A 17,267-nucleotide genomic window follows, 5' to 3' on the forward strand; every position below is an offset into this window, starting at 1 on the left:
AATCTTGTCTTTGATAAGGTTAACCTGCTTGTTCAGACTTAAAACAAAATTTTATTCACCTGAAGCCTCACCCTGGCTCCGGTCCAACTTAAGTCAGAGCCAGTCCGGCTTTTAAGTCAGACCCGGTTCTACTCCTGGCCCTTTTGGATCCACTCTAGAAGAAGAAATGCTCAGTCTTAAAGCTCATAATGGCAAAAGCCACAGAGCTGGGATCCAGGATGCTAGAGACGTGCCCAGCAACTCTGGAGGCAGCGAGAAACCAGCGAGCGCAAGGCCCTCAGCAGGTACCTCACCTGGTTGCTCCTTGCTCCTGGGGGCTGTCGGGGGTCTCCTTGGGCTCCCTCTCTGGCACTAGAACTGTTAAAAGATAAACTGAGGTGTATGAAAAATTTAAAGAGTTTATTTGAACAAAAATCAATTTGAATTGGGCAGCATCCAATCCAGCAGATAGAAAGGAGCTCCGAGGAGCTGTACAAAATGAAAGATTTTGATAAGCAGAAGGGAGCGGGAACAAGGAAGTTTTACCAGGCGAAAAAGCGGGTTGGTTACTGCAAAGTTACTTTCCTTTAGGGGATGGCAGGGGTCTCTGTCAGGCAGATTACGTATCTAGAGCTGGTCAGGTGATTCCTGATGGCCTGGTGTAAGATTCCATTTCTGGCAGAGCCAAAACTGTAATTAAGTCTTGATTTGCTGACATGGGGCCTAGCATAACTGACTCCATTTGGGCCTTTTGTCTTGTTTTTAACAAAGGCTGGAGGCTTTACCCTCGTTAAAAAGATAAAGTGGAGGGGCTGACCCCGTGGCCCAGTGATTAAGTTCGCGCAATCCGCTGCAGGCAGCCCAGTGTTTCATTGGTTCGAATCCTGGGCACGGACATGGCTACTGCTCATCAAACCACACTGAGGCAGCGTCCCACATGACACAACTAGAAGGACCCACAACGAAGAATATACAACTATGTACCGGGGGGCTTTGGGGAGAAAAAGGAAAAAAATAAAATCTTTAAAAAAAAAAATAAAGTGGAGGCGACATCCTGGGCATTTGAAATAGCAGTTGCGGATTTTCTTTATAGAGCATCTGTGTGCACGTGGGTTCCAAGTGTTTCTGCAGACTTCGTGAGAAACACAGCTTGTTGGTTAATGCTTTATTTCTGCACCTGAAGTAAGTTCGTGTTAACCATCAAGGCTTAAAGTACTGCTTTCGTTTAAAAAGAAGCTGGAGTCAGATGTCATCACTCTTTCTGCTGAAAGTAGCATCAGATTCTAGTGTTCATGCACATGAAGCATCTCGCTGAAAGGCTTGGCTCAGCTCGGAGAAGAATTTGTCACATTTCCCCGTCATTTCCTTACAGAATCTATGAACAGCTTATGAATGGACACCAAGGGCAACAGACACACATTACAGAGAGGATTTTTTTTTTTTTTTTTTTAAAGATTTTTTATTTTTTCCTTTTTCTCCCCAAAGCCCCCCGGTACATAGTTGTGTATTCTTCGTTGTGGGTTCTTCTAGTTGTGGCATGTGGGACGCTGCCTCAGCGTGGTCTGACGAGCAGTGCCATGTCCGCGCCCAGGATTCGAACCAACGAAACACTGGGCTGCCTGCAGCAGAGCGCGCGAACTTAACCACTCGGCCACGGGGCCAGCCCCTACAGAGAGGATTTTTAATAACTGTTATTATCTTTTGGCCTCTGGCCAAAGAAACAGTGTCTGGGAACTGGCTAAAGGTACATGCTAACTTCCTATTGCTAAACTCTAGATGGCTTGGTTGTTTACAGACTTTTCTAAGTATGTTAGTGAAAGAAATAGAAGGAAAGAGGGAGGAAGAGGAGGAGGAGGGGGAGAGGCAGGGGGAAAAGGAAGGAGAGGAGGGGAGGAAGGAAGAATGGAAAATCTTGCATTCGGGATACCAAAGGAAGGATTATTCAGTAAGCAGAGAACTTGCTAGATAGAGCATGGAGGGGATTTTGTGTTACCTATGTCCCCAGACCCCATCCTATGGCTGGACTCAATAAGCTCTTGAGGGTGACTTGGAAGAAGTTACAAAACCAAAGCAGGGTCAAAGATGTGCCTCCATCCTGGGTTCTGAACTAAGAATTGGAAAGGAACTCTGTTATCAGAAATTCAGATATGTGAATTTGAGAAGTCATGGAGGTCCATAACAATGCTTTATAGCACTTTATAGCACTTTTAACTTTATAGAGCACTTTTTAACACTGTAGATTCTATATTGTAGTAAAGTGCTTTTATGTATCCTTGATCTCATTAAATTCTCAAAATAATAATGTAAGTGAAAGAGGTAGATGTGGCAGAAACTATAAGGCTCCCTTTGTAGTAGGAAGAATTCTAGGATGACCCCAGTGATTCAAGGCCATGCGTAATCCGTCCTCTTGATTGTGGGGGACCTATAAACATGGCGGGCTCTCACTTCGTGTTTAGAGTCTGCTGTGCGACACAGCTGCCTTCAAGAGAGGGCGATTATCCTCAGGGGGCCTGACTCCAGGGTGAGCCCTTACAAGGGACTGGGCGCTTCCTGGTGAGAGAGATTCACAGTGTGGGAGGGATTCCTTCAGCTCAGGGGTAGTCTCCCTTGCTGGCTTTGAAGCTAGAAGGGGCCACGTGACAAGGAATGAGGCTGCTTCCATAAGCTGAGGGTGACATTCAGCTGACAGCCAGCAAGGAAGCTTTTCAGTCTCATTTGCATTATTAATATTTTCTCCATCAGGTTCTGGAAACATTTCTTGCAAAGGGCCTGCTGGTAAATATTTAAGGCTTTGCAGCCATGTACTGTCTGTCATATATTTTCTCTCCTTTCTTCCTTTTGTACTTGAAAATGTAAAAAATTCATTCTTAGTTTAAGGATTGAACCAAAACAGGTTGTGGGCTGGTTAACCAGCTCCTGGTCTAGACAATCAACAAACAATAAATTAAGGCCTGGACTGCAGTGTTTGCCAATTCTGTACCATAAATACACCCACAATGCTTGGCTTCAACTGCCAACAGGAAGTTTCTTCACTGTCAGAACAAGAGATGCAGTAGTATATTGTATATAGTGTTTCCATGTATAAACAATAGGAGTAAATGACCAGAAGAGCACAGATAATAGTGAAATAATTAGGAAGGGTTGAGTTTTCGGTATCTGCTGCACTTGTTTTTAGTATAATTTGTTTAATTGTGAGTTTCTGTAATTTAATTTTTTTTTTAAAGATTGGCACCTGAGCTAACAACTGTTGCCAATCTTCTTTTCTTTTTTTCCTGCTTTATCTCCCCAAACCACCCCCCGCCCATACATAGTTGTATATCTTAGTTGCAGGTCCTTCTAGTTGTGGCATGTGGGACGCCACCCCAAAGTAGCCTGACGAGCAGTGCCATGTCCGCGCCCGGGATCTGAACCCTGGGTCGCCGCAGCGGAGTGTGCGAACTTAACCACTTGGCCATGGGGCCGGCCCCCTGTAATTTAATTTTTAATAAAGGCTGTGTTTAACAACCAGCTCATGTAATTCCTGAAAAGTTAACCGGCTCTGATGAGCTGGTGCTAGCCACCCCCAGCGCAACACTGGCTGGGCCCTTAAAAGAGAGAGGTATGTGTTCCACTCCCCAGTTCTTTCCTCCTGTCAGCTGGAATGTGAACCCAGCAGACATGATCATGGGCCACTTTTCACCCTGTAGGCACGACTCCATCAGCGGGGATGGGAGAACAATAAGAAGGAGCCTGAGTTCCCTGCACAGCAGAGCTACCACATCAGGCCTGGACCTGCTCTGATCCTGTCATTAGGCCGAGGGGAAATCAACTTCTACCTTGTTTAAGCCACTCCTATTTAGAGCTTTTGTTACAACAATTGGCTCTACACTCGAATTAAATGCTTAGAAAGTGAGGAAACCGATGCTTAGAGAGGTAAAATTGCTTTCCCCACATCACAGGGCTGAAACTCGCACGCTCAGCATTTTAAACCACATCTTTGAACTCCAAGTCCACTGTGATTTCCATTACATCCTGTTGCATAGCCAAGCAATCAATCATTCATTAATCAGTGCTGGCATCCAGCTTGGGGATTTAACAGAGGCGCAAGACTGCTCTTGACTGACTTCTTGACTGACTAGTGGTCCTGTCTCTGGGAATGTTTTACTATTAAGTAAATGATGTAGTGTGAAGAAGGCAACCTGTGAGAGAGTGAGAGGAGGGCCCTGCCTGGGCAGCTGGGGAGGAGGACAAGCTGCATCAGTGTCCTCTCACATCTGAGACTGTATTGCACACAAACAGGGAGCTCATCGCTGTGCTACTGCTATAGGGATCACAGAAATACAGAGGGAAAAGTAATCTAATATCCAAGTATTTGCATATCCAAATGTATTGGCTCTAAGTCCCACCTATATGAGCTCATATTAACATGCTCCAGGACCACTTTTGAGGATTACAGTCTTATAGGACCACGTGTGGCCCAGGACCGGATTCATTCATAATTCAGAGGCTGACACATACACACAATTTGTAATCATTTTTCAATGGAAATTTTCTAAGTTCTTGTAACACAAATACCTATTAATTAAAATGATAATATTTTCTTACGCAGTTAAGCAGTTGAAAGCATTGTGGCATCTCATATAGCATGGCTTTTCCCTAAATTAATGCTCTTTCCTTGTGTATGTAGGAATGTTTATATAATCAAAGGCATTAGTAATCTTTTCCCTCAAACTAACTACTTTCAGGCATAAAAATGATCTTATATTCTCTTTTGTCTTATATTCTCTTATATTCTATTTTGTCTTAGTCCTGGTCAGCCTAACTTAAATCCTTAATCTCAGGGGGGATTAATTTAATTCTCACTGTCGCTTCTCTGTACTGACACCAGCTGAAGACAAATGGTGGGGTCACCGCTACTAAACATTATGATTGTGTTCTGCTCACTCTGTTGGGAGGACAGGTGGCTGTATATTCCGATAAGGGAAATTCTGGGGAACTATAGCTTTCTATTTCCACTTTTGGCAGAATTATTTATTTTTTCCAGATGCTTCACTGTGTTGATGCTTCATTGGTCAGAGTCTTCCACGTTGCACTTAGATGGGTCACATTTCTCTTGGCCTCGTTGTATCTTAGGCTTTTGGCTACTTGTTCATGGATAGAGTCCCGGCTTTGCTGCCACCTCCAAACCATGGCCACTGCCACATCATCTAGTTGCAGCACAGGCGATCTCGTCCTCCTCCAGGGTCAGTGCTGGCATCTGGAAGGACTCCTGTGTCACCACTGGATGGGAGACACAGGAGCTCCGGCAGGCAGCCCCCACCTGGTGGATCCATGAGGCTCTGGTTCCTTCCCCCACGCTGGGCAAGAATGAAGCGCCATGGCAGAGTGTGCCACGTCATCATCACCAGTGGGGATCTGAAAAGCTCAGGTGACACAAGCTGGAAACCAGGAGGAGTCAACTCTTAGTGGGGCAAACTTGGACCAATGAGAGACAGGAGGTGAGAAGAGGCTGGACATACATGTTTTCCGTCCTCTGATGTGCTGGACTGAAGTAGGGAGTTGCTGTGCACAGTCCAGCGATGTCCTGTGTGGCTGATGACCAGCTGTTTCTCTTTGTGAAGCAGAGGCCACCTGAGGAGCGCACTACGTGGTCTTTGCTTCTCAACAGTCCCGGCCTCTCGCCACTTTCCCCTCACTCTGCTCCCTGGGATTACAGCTCCCCTTACAACATTAGCACTTACCATTTTTCGGTTTTTTAAAAAAATTTTAAAGTATCAATTTGTATACTGTAAGGCAAAGACAACAGAGGATCATGCGAAATAATTCCTCAGTTTTCCTTGTAAACATGGCACAAACTGAAAATAAGAAGTCAGCCCTTATGCGATTCCCTTTCAGTTTATAGCATACTGGCATTTATACGTTGGAAGCCACATGGAAGAGTAGAAATAAAAATAAAAACAAGTATTATAAGAGAGAACCTAATAAAATGAATCACGTGTTAGAGAACACATCCCACATCCGAGGAACCAAGTTGCCCCTGCACAGATATTTATAAAGTTGGATTATGAGCACAGAGTATGTTGAAAAACAGGACAAATTATTGCAAAGGCCCAGGTTACTGAGAAGAACCAGCCCCTGAGCACAGCAGGAGCAGAATCTACGTTTCTGCTCCTGGAACAGTCACACTGAAACCTCTTTTTCAAGTGCCAATCAAGCAGAAAACAGTGCTTCTCACCACCCTGTGGAAACAATGCAGACCACCCAAATGAGAGCAAGCAGAAGCTATTTCTTCAGAGTCTGCTATGGCAAGAGCCACCATGATTTGCATTTGGCAGAAACTCAAAGGCAGGCAGCGGAGAAGGAAAGCTTTACAGTGCGGAAAAGAGAGACTTCAGGTGTGGCCTGACTGGAGGCTGTTGGGGGAAGCTGTCCCTGGGCTAACCCAAATAGACATCCTGTGTGATGGGTTAGGGGCGCATCCTGCTGCTGCATGGAGTGAGCCTTTCTCCTGCTGGTCCTAAGTTGGAAGTCGGGGCAAAAATTAGGGAGCCTGTCAGTTATTAATGAAGTGCCGGCCATTTTGGGCCAGTCGCTAGAGTAGTTGTTAGGCGTCCTGGACTGGTTGCTGCATGTTGGGGGTTTGCAGGCGGGCTTCCCGCAGATGGTAGTTGCTGCGGGTTGTGGGTCAGTTCTGTTCTCATGTGTGTCATGGCTCTCGTCCGTTTGTATACTCAGTCTCTCAGCCCAGAGCACAATGAAGTGGTCAAGAAAGAAACGGTCTTGTGTTTACATAACTGCTGTACAAATGAGCCGATTCAAAATATTAAATTTGGGGCCATAATCTATTCTTTATTATTATTTCTCTGGAGAATTATGACTTCGATTTTTGCTGAAGATGAGTTTCAGGAAAAAAGTGAACTTGATATGACTTTAAATAAAAAGGAAGGGCTGTGTGAGATTGGAGAGGCGAGGTAAAAAGATGAGAAGATTGCCAGGGATGCATTGCATCCTGTGTAGGATAATGGCGGTATGATTGACAAGATGAAGGGCAAACTCAATCTGAGAAAGCAAGCATTTAAGACGTGGGTCACCGAGCCTGACAGCAAGTTGCCCTGCATTCACAACATTTAAAAACTTCACAGAAAGTATTGTTATTTTTCTCTTTCTTAGCCCTAGAAAAGTTTCTCTTCACGGTTTTGTTACCCGTAGAATGTTCAGGAGGTTAGAGATAAGTGGAACAATGTGACGCATTTCAGGGGTTTGGATTGATAAAAAGGCAGTGGATGGTATTTCAATTGTTCAGTCCAACAGGTAATCAACTCAATGCACACAGCCATGATTTCTGCTCTCAGTGAGTTTGTAATTCAATTGTTTTGAGAAAGGAAGAACAGTTGAAGAAAAATATAAGAAAATAAATCGAAGTCTGGAGAGAAATTTAGAAGGAGCCTCTATACCTCAAATAAAACCAACCACAAATTAGCTGTTTTGTTTGCAATTGCAAATGGAAAGCAGCAAGTTAATCTAAATACTATAAATGATTCTGCTTCCTCACAACTGCCAGAGTCACCGTAGAAAAATCTACATTACTTATTTCAGGAGACACTGGAACCAAGGGGCATTTGGCTTTATGAAGAAAATGGTTTTTATTAGTAAACAAATATTCTTTCCTGTAGGTGATGGTGGGCGAGCTTCCCAGGCCTGCTGGAACAAAATACCGCCAACTGGGCGGCTTCAGGCCCCAGAAATGTATCCATCCGCAGTTCTGGAGGCTGGACGTCTGACATGAAGGCGCTGACAGGGTGAGTGTCTTCTGGGGACTCTGAGGGAGGGACTGTCCCCAGCTTCTCTCTCTGCCTCTGGGGGTTGTAGCAAATCCTTGCTGTGTCTTGGCTTATGGACACATCACTGCAACCTCTGCCTCCACCTTCACACGGCCTTCTTCCCTGGGCTTCTCTGCAGCCTTTTCTCCTCTTCTAAGAACGTTCTCATTGGATTTAGAACCCACCCTAATCTAGTAGGATCTTCTTTCAATCCTTAACTAATTAAATCTGAAAAGACTTTATTTCCAAACAAAGCTACATTCTGATTTTCTGAGTAGACATGAATTTTGTGTATTGAACCCACTACAGATGGACTCTGAATTCATTTTCTTAGAAAAACAACCAAACAAGGTACAACAAGGTTTTAGTTTATTTTTATTAGAAATATTGTAAAGAAATAAATATCATCAAGTTTCTTAACTCTTCAAAACCCTTGGTGATTGTAAGTCAATATTCAAAAGTGTATTTAGGGAGGGGGAAGTATTATCATCCATCCTCCTCAGAGATCCTAAAACATATGCACATTTTAGATTTCCAAGTTCAACAATTCTAATCTAAGTCATAAGATTACACTACTTTTAGATTATCCAGAGTTTATTACATCCTAAATCTTAGAAGTGAGGAATTAAGTCAAATTATGCATTTTTTTACTTTGGAATCAATAAACAATTTTTTTATGCACTAAAAATAGGAAAGAAAGCAGCAAAAACAAGGACAGATATTTTGATGAAAAAAAATCAATCTCTTGCTATAGCAACCCTGCAAAACACCAGTAAGACATCAGAATGGCCATGATAGAAACAAACAAACAAACAAATTTGGAAAAAGTTTTATGCAAAGTAAGGAAAACAGAAGAAATGATATTTCCAAGAATAGTAGCTGCTGTTTCCTTTTTTTGTTTGTTTGTAAAGTTTATATATAATTATCAAAAGGAGATTTAAGGGAAGCTGAGACATATCTTGAATCACGTCTTAATCACCGTCTTCTGTGTTGTATTACATTTAGGAAGACAAATTTCTAAAAAATAAATTTAATTATTTAATACTGTAACCTGAAACTTAATAGATCCCCAATTGATTGCTTTATGGAGACTTTAAATTCAATATTTTAAGATAAAAATTCCAGGTCTTATCAAATTACCTTTTGATAATCAGTATGAGAAAATTGTATCTGGGAAAACTTCTATATCTAAGACATAGTGTGTTCTGTAGTAATTAGGCATAATGTATATCATGAGGGTGTGTGTTTGGCCACCAAATAATCCATTAAAATGAAATGGTACCTGCTCTATCACAATTTTAATGTTTTGGAATGAGTCTCTTCCTGTCTTTGGTAATTCCTTCAGATTATTAGTGGAAGCCAAATTTGAGTATCTTATTTAACCTGGAAGCAAAGCATAGAAACTCGTGAGGGATGTCAGTGTTTAAACAACACTGCAGTGTGACAACAGAGCCCTTTCTGGAAGTTGAAATATAAGAGAGAGGGAGAAAGAATAAGTTAAAAGGGAGGGGCAGAGAGGAGGGATTCTAGAGAAGACCAGACTCACAATTATATCTTTAGTTCCTAATACAGTGCCTGACACTGATGAGCACAAACAATATGTGTTGAATAAATGCATGCTTAAAAGATGCCTGAAGTTCAAGGCAATGTCATTTATCGAGAGTGGCTACAAATGATGACTGGATATTCCCAATCATCCAGATGCCTGGCCCTTCATCCAGAGCCCCAGCCCTTCAAAGGCTACAGCAATGATGCTCAAACACAAGCTTTTCTGAAATTCTAAAATGTATTTTAGAATTGGAGATCCATTATTTTCAATAGTTCCAATTATGGCATTATCCATTTTCCCTTATGGCATTATCTTTTTTCCCTTCTTAAAATGGAAAGTTTAGTGTTTTATAAGAAGCTGAAAGTCATTTGGTTACTAAAAAGAAAGAAGTAGAGGCTGGCCTGGTGGCGTACCAGTTAAGTTCGTGCACTCCACTTCTGCGGCCTGGGGTTCGCAGGTTTGGATCCTAGGCACAGACCTGGCACCGCTCATCAAGCCTCAAGCAAAAAAAGGAAGACTGGCAACAGATATTAGCTCAGGGCCAATCTTCCCCACAAGAAAACCCAAGTAGACTATATTTTATTAATTCTAAAGTGGAGCTATATGGCATTGAATCATTTCTACTTCTAAATGAAACTCGGAAAAAGTCTAAAATGCATTGGTCAACACTTAAAGTCCTGGACCAGGACCGGGAAGTCCTGATAGTCTTCGAGTACCTCTTAAATATTTTCTCATTTCTTAAAATAGTGGTTTGAAATGTTCTCTATGAAGTTCTTGAGTGGCTTTGTAATGGATCAAAGCTGAAATTTGGATGTATTTTGCTTCTTTGTATTTCTATATTTTGTTTTCTTTTTTTATTGTGCATATCTAGAAATAAAATTGATTTTGCTATATTTACTTTCTATCCAATGACCTTGCTAAACTCAAATGTCCTTTTAATAGCTTCTCTCTTCATTCATTTGGATATTCTATGTGTACCAAGTCATCTATGAATAATGGCAGTCTTATTTCTTCATTTCCTAAGCCAGCCTTATTGCATTACACAGGACTTTCAGTAAAATGTCGGAGAGAACTGATGATAGCAGCCCTCCTTGTTTTATCCCTGATCTCAAGGGAAAGCTTTCAATATTTCACAACAAAATATGACGTTTTCTGGAAGATTCTTATATTTTTTATCAGATGAATGAAGTTCCCTTTTATTCCACCTTTGGTAAGAAAGTTTTCATTAATGAAGGCTGAATTTTATAGATTGCTTTTTCTGCAACAATGGGAATATTTTATTTTCTCCATTATTTTGTTAATGTAGTGAATTATATTGATTATTTCCTTCTTTTGGGGGGAAAATGTTATTGAAGTATAACGTGCATACAGAAAAATGCAGACATGATAACTATTATAGCTCAGTGAATTTTCACAAATGAAACCAGAGTGATCAACTGTCAGATGAAAAAACAAATCATTACCAGGACACCAGAAATACTCTATGACTCCTTTCAGTATAGAGACTGGGTAACTAGTATCTTGACTTCAAATGTCATAGATCGGTTTTGCCTTACTTTGATGGTGGTGGTGCAGGGTGGAGGTGGGGGGTGTCTGGCTTCCTTCATTCAACATTATGTTTGTGTGATTAATCCTTGTTATTGTAAGTAGTTGTCATTTGTCTTTTCATTTCTGGAGAGTATTCCATGGTATGAATATGTGACAATCTAGTTACTAATTATACTGTTTATGGACCGTTGGTTTGCATCTTGGTTTGTATTTTTTTTTTTGCCTGTTACAATCAGTGCATATATCAACATTCTGGACAGGTCCCTTTTGACTGTATCCATGCATTTATTTTGAAGATACACACACACACACACACACACACACCCTAAGAGTAGAGTTTCTGGATCAGAGGTTATGCATATCTTCAGCATTAGTCAACACTGTCCAAGGGTTTTGCCAAAGTGATTGTACTCATTTGCACTTTCACCAGCAATATACGAGTTAGATTCCCATTAAATAATAGGTGTTACTATTATTATTAGAGAATATCCTTTCCTCTTATGGAGGTGATAGAGGAAAGTGAAAAGTAGTGGGCCTGGCCTCAGGTCAGATGGAGTGGACTACATGGCGTCTGGTTCTTATACTTTGCTTCCGTGGTGTTGAACACATTATCTTGCAGCACATAGCCATCCAGGAAGCTTTAATTGAAGTGAAAGGAATTGCAAAAGATCTCCTTCATAATATCTGGCTTGTGGAATGAGCAGGTACAGAGGCAATATATTGGTGGACGTGAGCAGCCTGAAAGCACTATTGAGAGACAATAAGATAGATAAGGCAATAAGAGAGAAGATTACATAAATAGATATGGAAGGACATTGAAGATATGTTTCCCACCTTGAATGTTCCATCTATTATCCTTATCATAGAATTATGTTTAAAAACTTGAATTGTTTTCGGGGTAACCTTAGAGGGATAAGGGGGAGGTCTGGTATCCAGAAATCCAGCTCCTTCAACCACCGCTACCCCTCCCCACATTCAGACAGGGCATTTCTACCCATCTCATAGGAGATTTCATAGATTGCCATAGAAGATTTTATTTGAAGATACTGTTCTGCTAAAAAAGAAAAAGAAACAATTGAGATAGTAATATTCTTCTTGATAAATACTAAATTTTCTGTTTCCTGTCTCAACCACTCATTAATCATTTTAGTGTTTCTTTTCAACTGTCACACGATGATAACATAGGTTTATGTTTTTCTTTGTGCAAGGGACATTCTGATGCAGTGGATTTTTTTGTTTAGTTTTGTTTTTAATCACAGTACCCCATTGCTTATATTTTTGTCAGAGAACATCTATTCTGTTCATCTTTCAGTGAGACCTGATATTTTTATCATTCCTAATAACAACTATTTTTTGTAATAAAAAGAGGAACTGGAAGTAGATTTTTACATCAGTGGGATTGTAGCAAAGCAATTACATCTCGATATATATGACCTGACATGAATGAGCCAGTTTTAAAATTTCCCATCATCTAGAAAGGAAGTGGACTCTGCTAAATAATTCCTGATGGTTCTATAAATATTGGTAAGTCAGAAAAGCATGATTTATTTATTCATTTATTTAGAAGAAAAGACAAATTTTTCAGGGAAGCATCAATATTAGTTAATAACAAATATTGTATAAAAAATATTTTGTCTTTTAGTGATGTTAGAAGTTGAGAGATTTTCCACAACAATCTAGTCACTTCTGAGAGTTTAGTTCTCCTTTAGTGTTTTGCTGTTTATCCTGTTCCGATAAAGGCCTGCTCTAAATGTTTTACAGTATGTGCCATTTAGAATATGGGATCTCAACTTCCTCTTGGCAGATTAGCATCCTGCATACGTACATGATTTTGTGGGTCAAGAGGTGTCTCTCTGATTATCAGATATAACTGGCAGCCGCAGTTCTGGGAAACTAAGTCCATGTTTTTCTCCACGTGTCTTTGAAGACATTCCTAGTATATTGGCTTCCCAATACTGAGCCATTGCGTAGGAAGTATATGCACATAGATAACTCATGCATGTTATCTGTGTGCTTGTGTAAACCGCTTGTTATGAACTCTGAGTCAGAGCCAGGGGACACCTTACAGCCTAGTGTTGAGGTTGGGAGTTGACACCGATATTCTTTAAAGACTCAGTCACTCCCTCCATTGTCAGAGTTGAGGAGGTAACTGAAGCCTACTCAAGGTGTCAGAAGACGCTTGTCTGATTATTTGCGCTGCTGGAAAGAATTGACTGTCTCTCTTGGGTGCATAGATTCAGCTCATCTCTGCTTTCTGCTCAAGTCTTGTTTTGGCCCGGGACCCACCTTAGACAAAGCTCTCTTCTGAGGATTTCCACTGTTCTTGGATTCGGAGTGGTGATCTCTCTGACGATGGTTCACCGTGTTGTGTGGTGTCAGAGCTCCTGCAGGGTGTCAGCGGCTTCAGGTCTAGCTAGAATCTCTGCAGATTTTGAGGTCATTAAACAGCCTTGGCTCAGTTTTGGGAACTGGGACTTTCCAGCTGTCTGTGCTTTGTTACATGAAAGTGTCCTTCACTAAAATGAGAGGAGTAAGATTTAAGGCAAAACATAGTAATGGAGAGTCATAACCAGAGTGTAATACTAGACCCACCTTAAAACACAAACTCTCATAAAATCTCAAGGAATCAGTTCTGAGAGTGGTGGACATGGGCTCATGAAGACTTTGTCTTACCATTCCTAATAATTGGCTGTGAGAATAATTCATCAGTAAAATTGCCTATGTATTTAAACTTTAAAAAAAAATCAAATGTAGACATTGACCATCACCCTCAAATCATATTTTTCTCTTAGTTAATAGTCTTTTTAAGGTATGCTTTTTTTCTTTTTTGGTGAGGAAGATTGGCCCTGAGCTAACATCTGTTGGCAATCTTCGTCTTTTTTTTTCTCCCCAAAGCTTCCCCAGTATATAGTTGTATATCCTAGTTGTAGGTTTCTAGTTCTTCTCTGTGGGACACTGCCTCAGCATGGCTTGATGAGCAGTGTGTAGGACCACACCCAGGATCCGAACTTGTGAACCCTGGGACACCAAAGCAGAGTGTGTGAACTTAACCACTCAGCCATTGGGCCAGCCCCTCAACAATCTTTTAAGTCACATAAAATGATATTGGTATCATTACTTAAAAGAATTTATAATTTCCAGCCTTTATGTCTGCTATGGTCTGAAAGTTTGCATCCCCCTACAATCCATATGTTGAAACCTAACCCCTAAGGTGATGGTATTAGGAGGTGGGGCCTTAGGGAGATTAGGTCATGAAGGTGGAGCCCTCAGAATGGGATGAGTGCCCTTCTAAAGGAGACTCCAGAGAGTTCCCTGGCCCCCTCCACCATGTGAGGACACTGCAGGAAGTGAGCTGTCTGCAGCCTGGAAGATGGCTCTCACCAGACCCGGACCATGCTGGCACCCTGATCTCAGACTTCAGCCTCCAGAACTGTGAGAAATGCACCTCTGGAGTTTATCAGTCTGCCAGTCTGTGGTGTTTTGTTATAGCAGCTTGAATGCGCATGACTGTACGATTGCTTCTTTTCCTCTCTTAGACGTCTTGTTACAGCGTCTTTCCTGACCCAAGCACGGGACTCACCCTACGCATCATGAAGATTGTGCTTCTCTCTCTCGGAGAGGGGCATGGGGAGAGGAGCTCCTGGGAATTCACGCAGTGGCACTGAGGATCAAGGAACCCCTTAGGCAGCTGCTCAATTTAAAAGTTAAAGCGTTTTCCCAAATTGTCAAGCATCTATTTTCTCATGAGACGGTATGGTATTTGCACAATCTTTCCAGGATAGGCTGATAAAACAGACACAGATGGGATTTGCTCAATAAGATAGTTTTGCTACTGACACGGAGAAGGAGCGCACGTGGTCCCTAGGTCGGTGTGTTTCACGCCCGGGGAGTTCGCATCCTTGGCGTGGGCGGGGCCGCGGCCTCAGAGCCCTCCCAGGAGTGGCGGCAGAGGAGCTGGCGGGTGTCCCTAGGGTCCGCAGGGGCCTCGCTGGAAGAGCGCAACCACGAGGATGGCCGGATCCTCCTTGTTCCCAGAACCCGTGTCACAGAAAGCCTTGTTCTGTCTGCCTTTTTCTTCCACATTTCTTGCCATACTGTGCTCGGCAAACCAACTTAAAATTTCAACTTCCAATTTTGTTTTCTAGCTTGGTGAGGAAAGGTAATGAGATTTTTTTTTTTTTATCTGAGAAAGGATGTTTTCCTTCTTTTATTTAACACATTTACTTTTGCAGTTACATGCGTGCCCAAGGCCCTCAGATAACTGGAGAAGGAGTTTCCTTTTGAGTTTGTGAAATCCTGTTGTTTTACTTTGATGGGACTGTTCAAATCCCCACCCTGCCGGGTCCTTTAAAACACCTGCCTTCTGACTTGAAACACCCTGCATTCATTTACAATTTTCTGACTCCCCGAGTTGCTTGAACATTCTAGCGCTTGGCTTAATGAATTTCTCCCCGCCAGCTAACGTGACATTTTTTCTCAGTGATTTTGTCGTCTTTGTGACGTTCCATCCAATGTTCGGTCTTCCTATCTCACAGATACCTTGTTTTCATCTTATCTCCACCGTCCTGTCCCAAAAAAAGCCCCGAGAGTTTGTTATTGCGGTGACTGCGCTGTCTCCTCAGTCCCCCTACCCCCTCTCCTATGGACGGCCAGCTCACTCCTCTGCTGCCTCCACTCCCTCCAGACCCGACCCCTCAGCATCTCTGTCCAGGGCACTCAGCACCCTTTTGCTGTCCACACTCTCCTCCTGTTCTCCTTTCTCTCATGTGGTTTATTTCCACAGTCCTTGGGTAGAATTATACTCTGGTAGACTCTCAACTCCATTGTCGCTTCTAACCCATCGTAGTCACTGGGCAATACCCCTCTTGGTTGAATAAAATGTTCCACCTACTCTGTGTCTGTGATGAGCAGCTCATTGTGGCTGAAGAAAAGACCTGAGCCGTCCTGCCCCGTCTCCCTTTAATTGCTGACCCCTGGCCTCCACTGGAACTCCAGACTCTGCCGACACATTTCCCTTTTCCTTGATTTTTCAAATTACCTCTGTCTGTCACGTTCTCAGAAAACTGAAGTAGAATGGTAACTTTGTCATCTATGGGAAGACTAATTTAACAGACCAATTTAACCAGAGGCCAACCTAACAGAATATTTTTATCAAAAAATTATAAAGATTCCATAAATAATTTACAGCCAATATGAATTCATAGAACTTTATTGCTATGGCCTGTTCTTTCAAACGTAATAGCAATAATCATCAGTGTTTGTCTGTTGTATGTTATCCTGAGCCTCGTGTCAGAATCTGTGCCGAACCCTGCTTTCATCTCTGTGACCACAGTGGCAGGTGTTTGTCGCACTCCCTGGTTGACACGGAGTGAAATTGAGATGGGAGGAATCAAGTCACTTGTTCAAAGTCTTTCAACCAATCACAGTGCGTGAGGATTCATGCTAAGTTCTCAAGTCAACATTGTAGGGCACAGACTCTTTCCACATGGCGCGCGTCTAAGGAAGGAAGCAGAATAAAGTCCTTATGAATATGTAGTCTGGAGGTTCCTAGACTAGATGCCTCCACTAATCTTTTTCTGGCTACTATATTGTGATTAGATTCTTTCTCAAGCCCCTCCAGCTTCCACTTATAACCTGGGCTTAATGCTCTCTAGCGAGCCTCTTCCCTCAGCTCCAGTTACCTCCCTGAGGCTGACAATGCTCCTGCCTCAGGACCTTTTCACTTGCTCTTCCCTTTTCTTTCCTGATGACTAATGGCATCTGTGTCAGTTTTAGCCCCAAGTATTACATATTTTTGTTATTATAAATTATATTATTTTTAATTTCAATGTCAAATCATTCATTTCTTATATGGAAAAATATGATTTATTTGTGTATGTTGATCTTTTGTCAACTTTGCTAAACTTAAGGTTCTAAGAGGTTTTTTTGTGGATTTCATAGACTCCTCTATAGATGTGCATTTGAGATAAAGTGTATTATGCTATTTTTGGTGCAATGTTGTATAAATGTCAGTTAGGTCATGTTGGTTAAACTGTTCAAGTCTTTCTTAACCTTTCTGATTGTCTGTGTACTTTTTCTATCAATTATTGAGAGAGGAGTGTTTAAATATTTGACTGTAATTGTGGGTTTGTCTATTTGCAGTTCTGTTAGTTTTATCTTCATGTATTTTGAAGCTCTCTTATTAGTTGGATAAAGATCTAGGGTTATGTACTCTTGGTGAATTTTTCGTTATGACTGCTTTGTCATTATGAAATGACCTTCTTTGTCCCTGGTATATTCTTTTCTCTAAAGTCCGCTTTGATATCCTTTTCCATACTTTTAATTTTACATTTTTTCTGTCTTTATGTTTAATGTGAGTTCCTTGTCAGCACCCTGAAGTTGCGTCTTGCTTT

The 17,267-nt window shown here is 41.7% G+C and overlaps 1 protein-coding gene across 4 annotated transcripts in view; it reads left to right on the top strand.

Annotated features, from left to right (window-relative positions):
* Nucleotides 1-17,267, top strand: part of SYCE1L (synaptonemal complex central element protein 1 like) — a 78,539-nt gene that overhangs the window by 16,704 nt on the left and 44,568 nt on the right. For 2 of the 4 annotated variants that reach the window (XR_006891574.1, XR_006891573.1), the window contains exon 11: nt 7,632-7,757. The gene's annotated coding sequence lies outside the window, so the exon portion shown is untranslated. Of the gene's footprint in view, nt 1-7,631; nt 7,758-10,373; nt 10,429-14,411; nt 14,528-17,267 lie in introns of those variants that run through there. The other 2 variants (XR_006891575.1, XR_006891576.1) reach the window with 2 other exon arrangements.

The sequence above is a fragment of the Equus quagga genome, chromosome 13 (assembly GCF_021613505.1).
Source record: "Equus quagga isolate Etosha38 chromosome 13, UCLA_HA_Equagga_1.0, whole genome shotgun sequence".
NCBI lineage: Eukaryota > Metazoa > Chordata > Mammalia > Perissodactyla > Equidae > Equus > Equus quagga.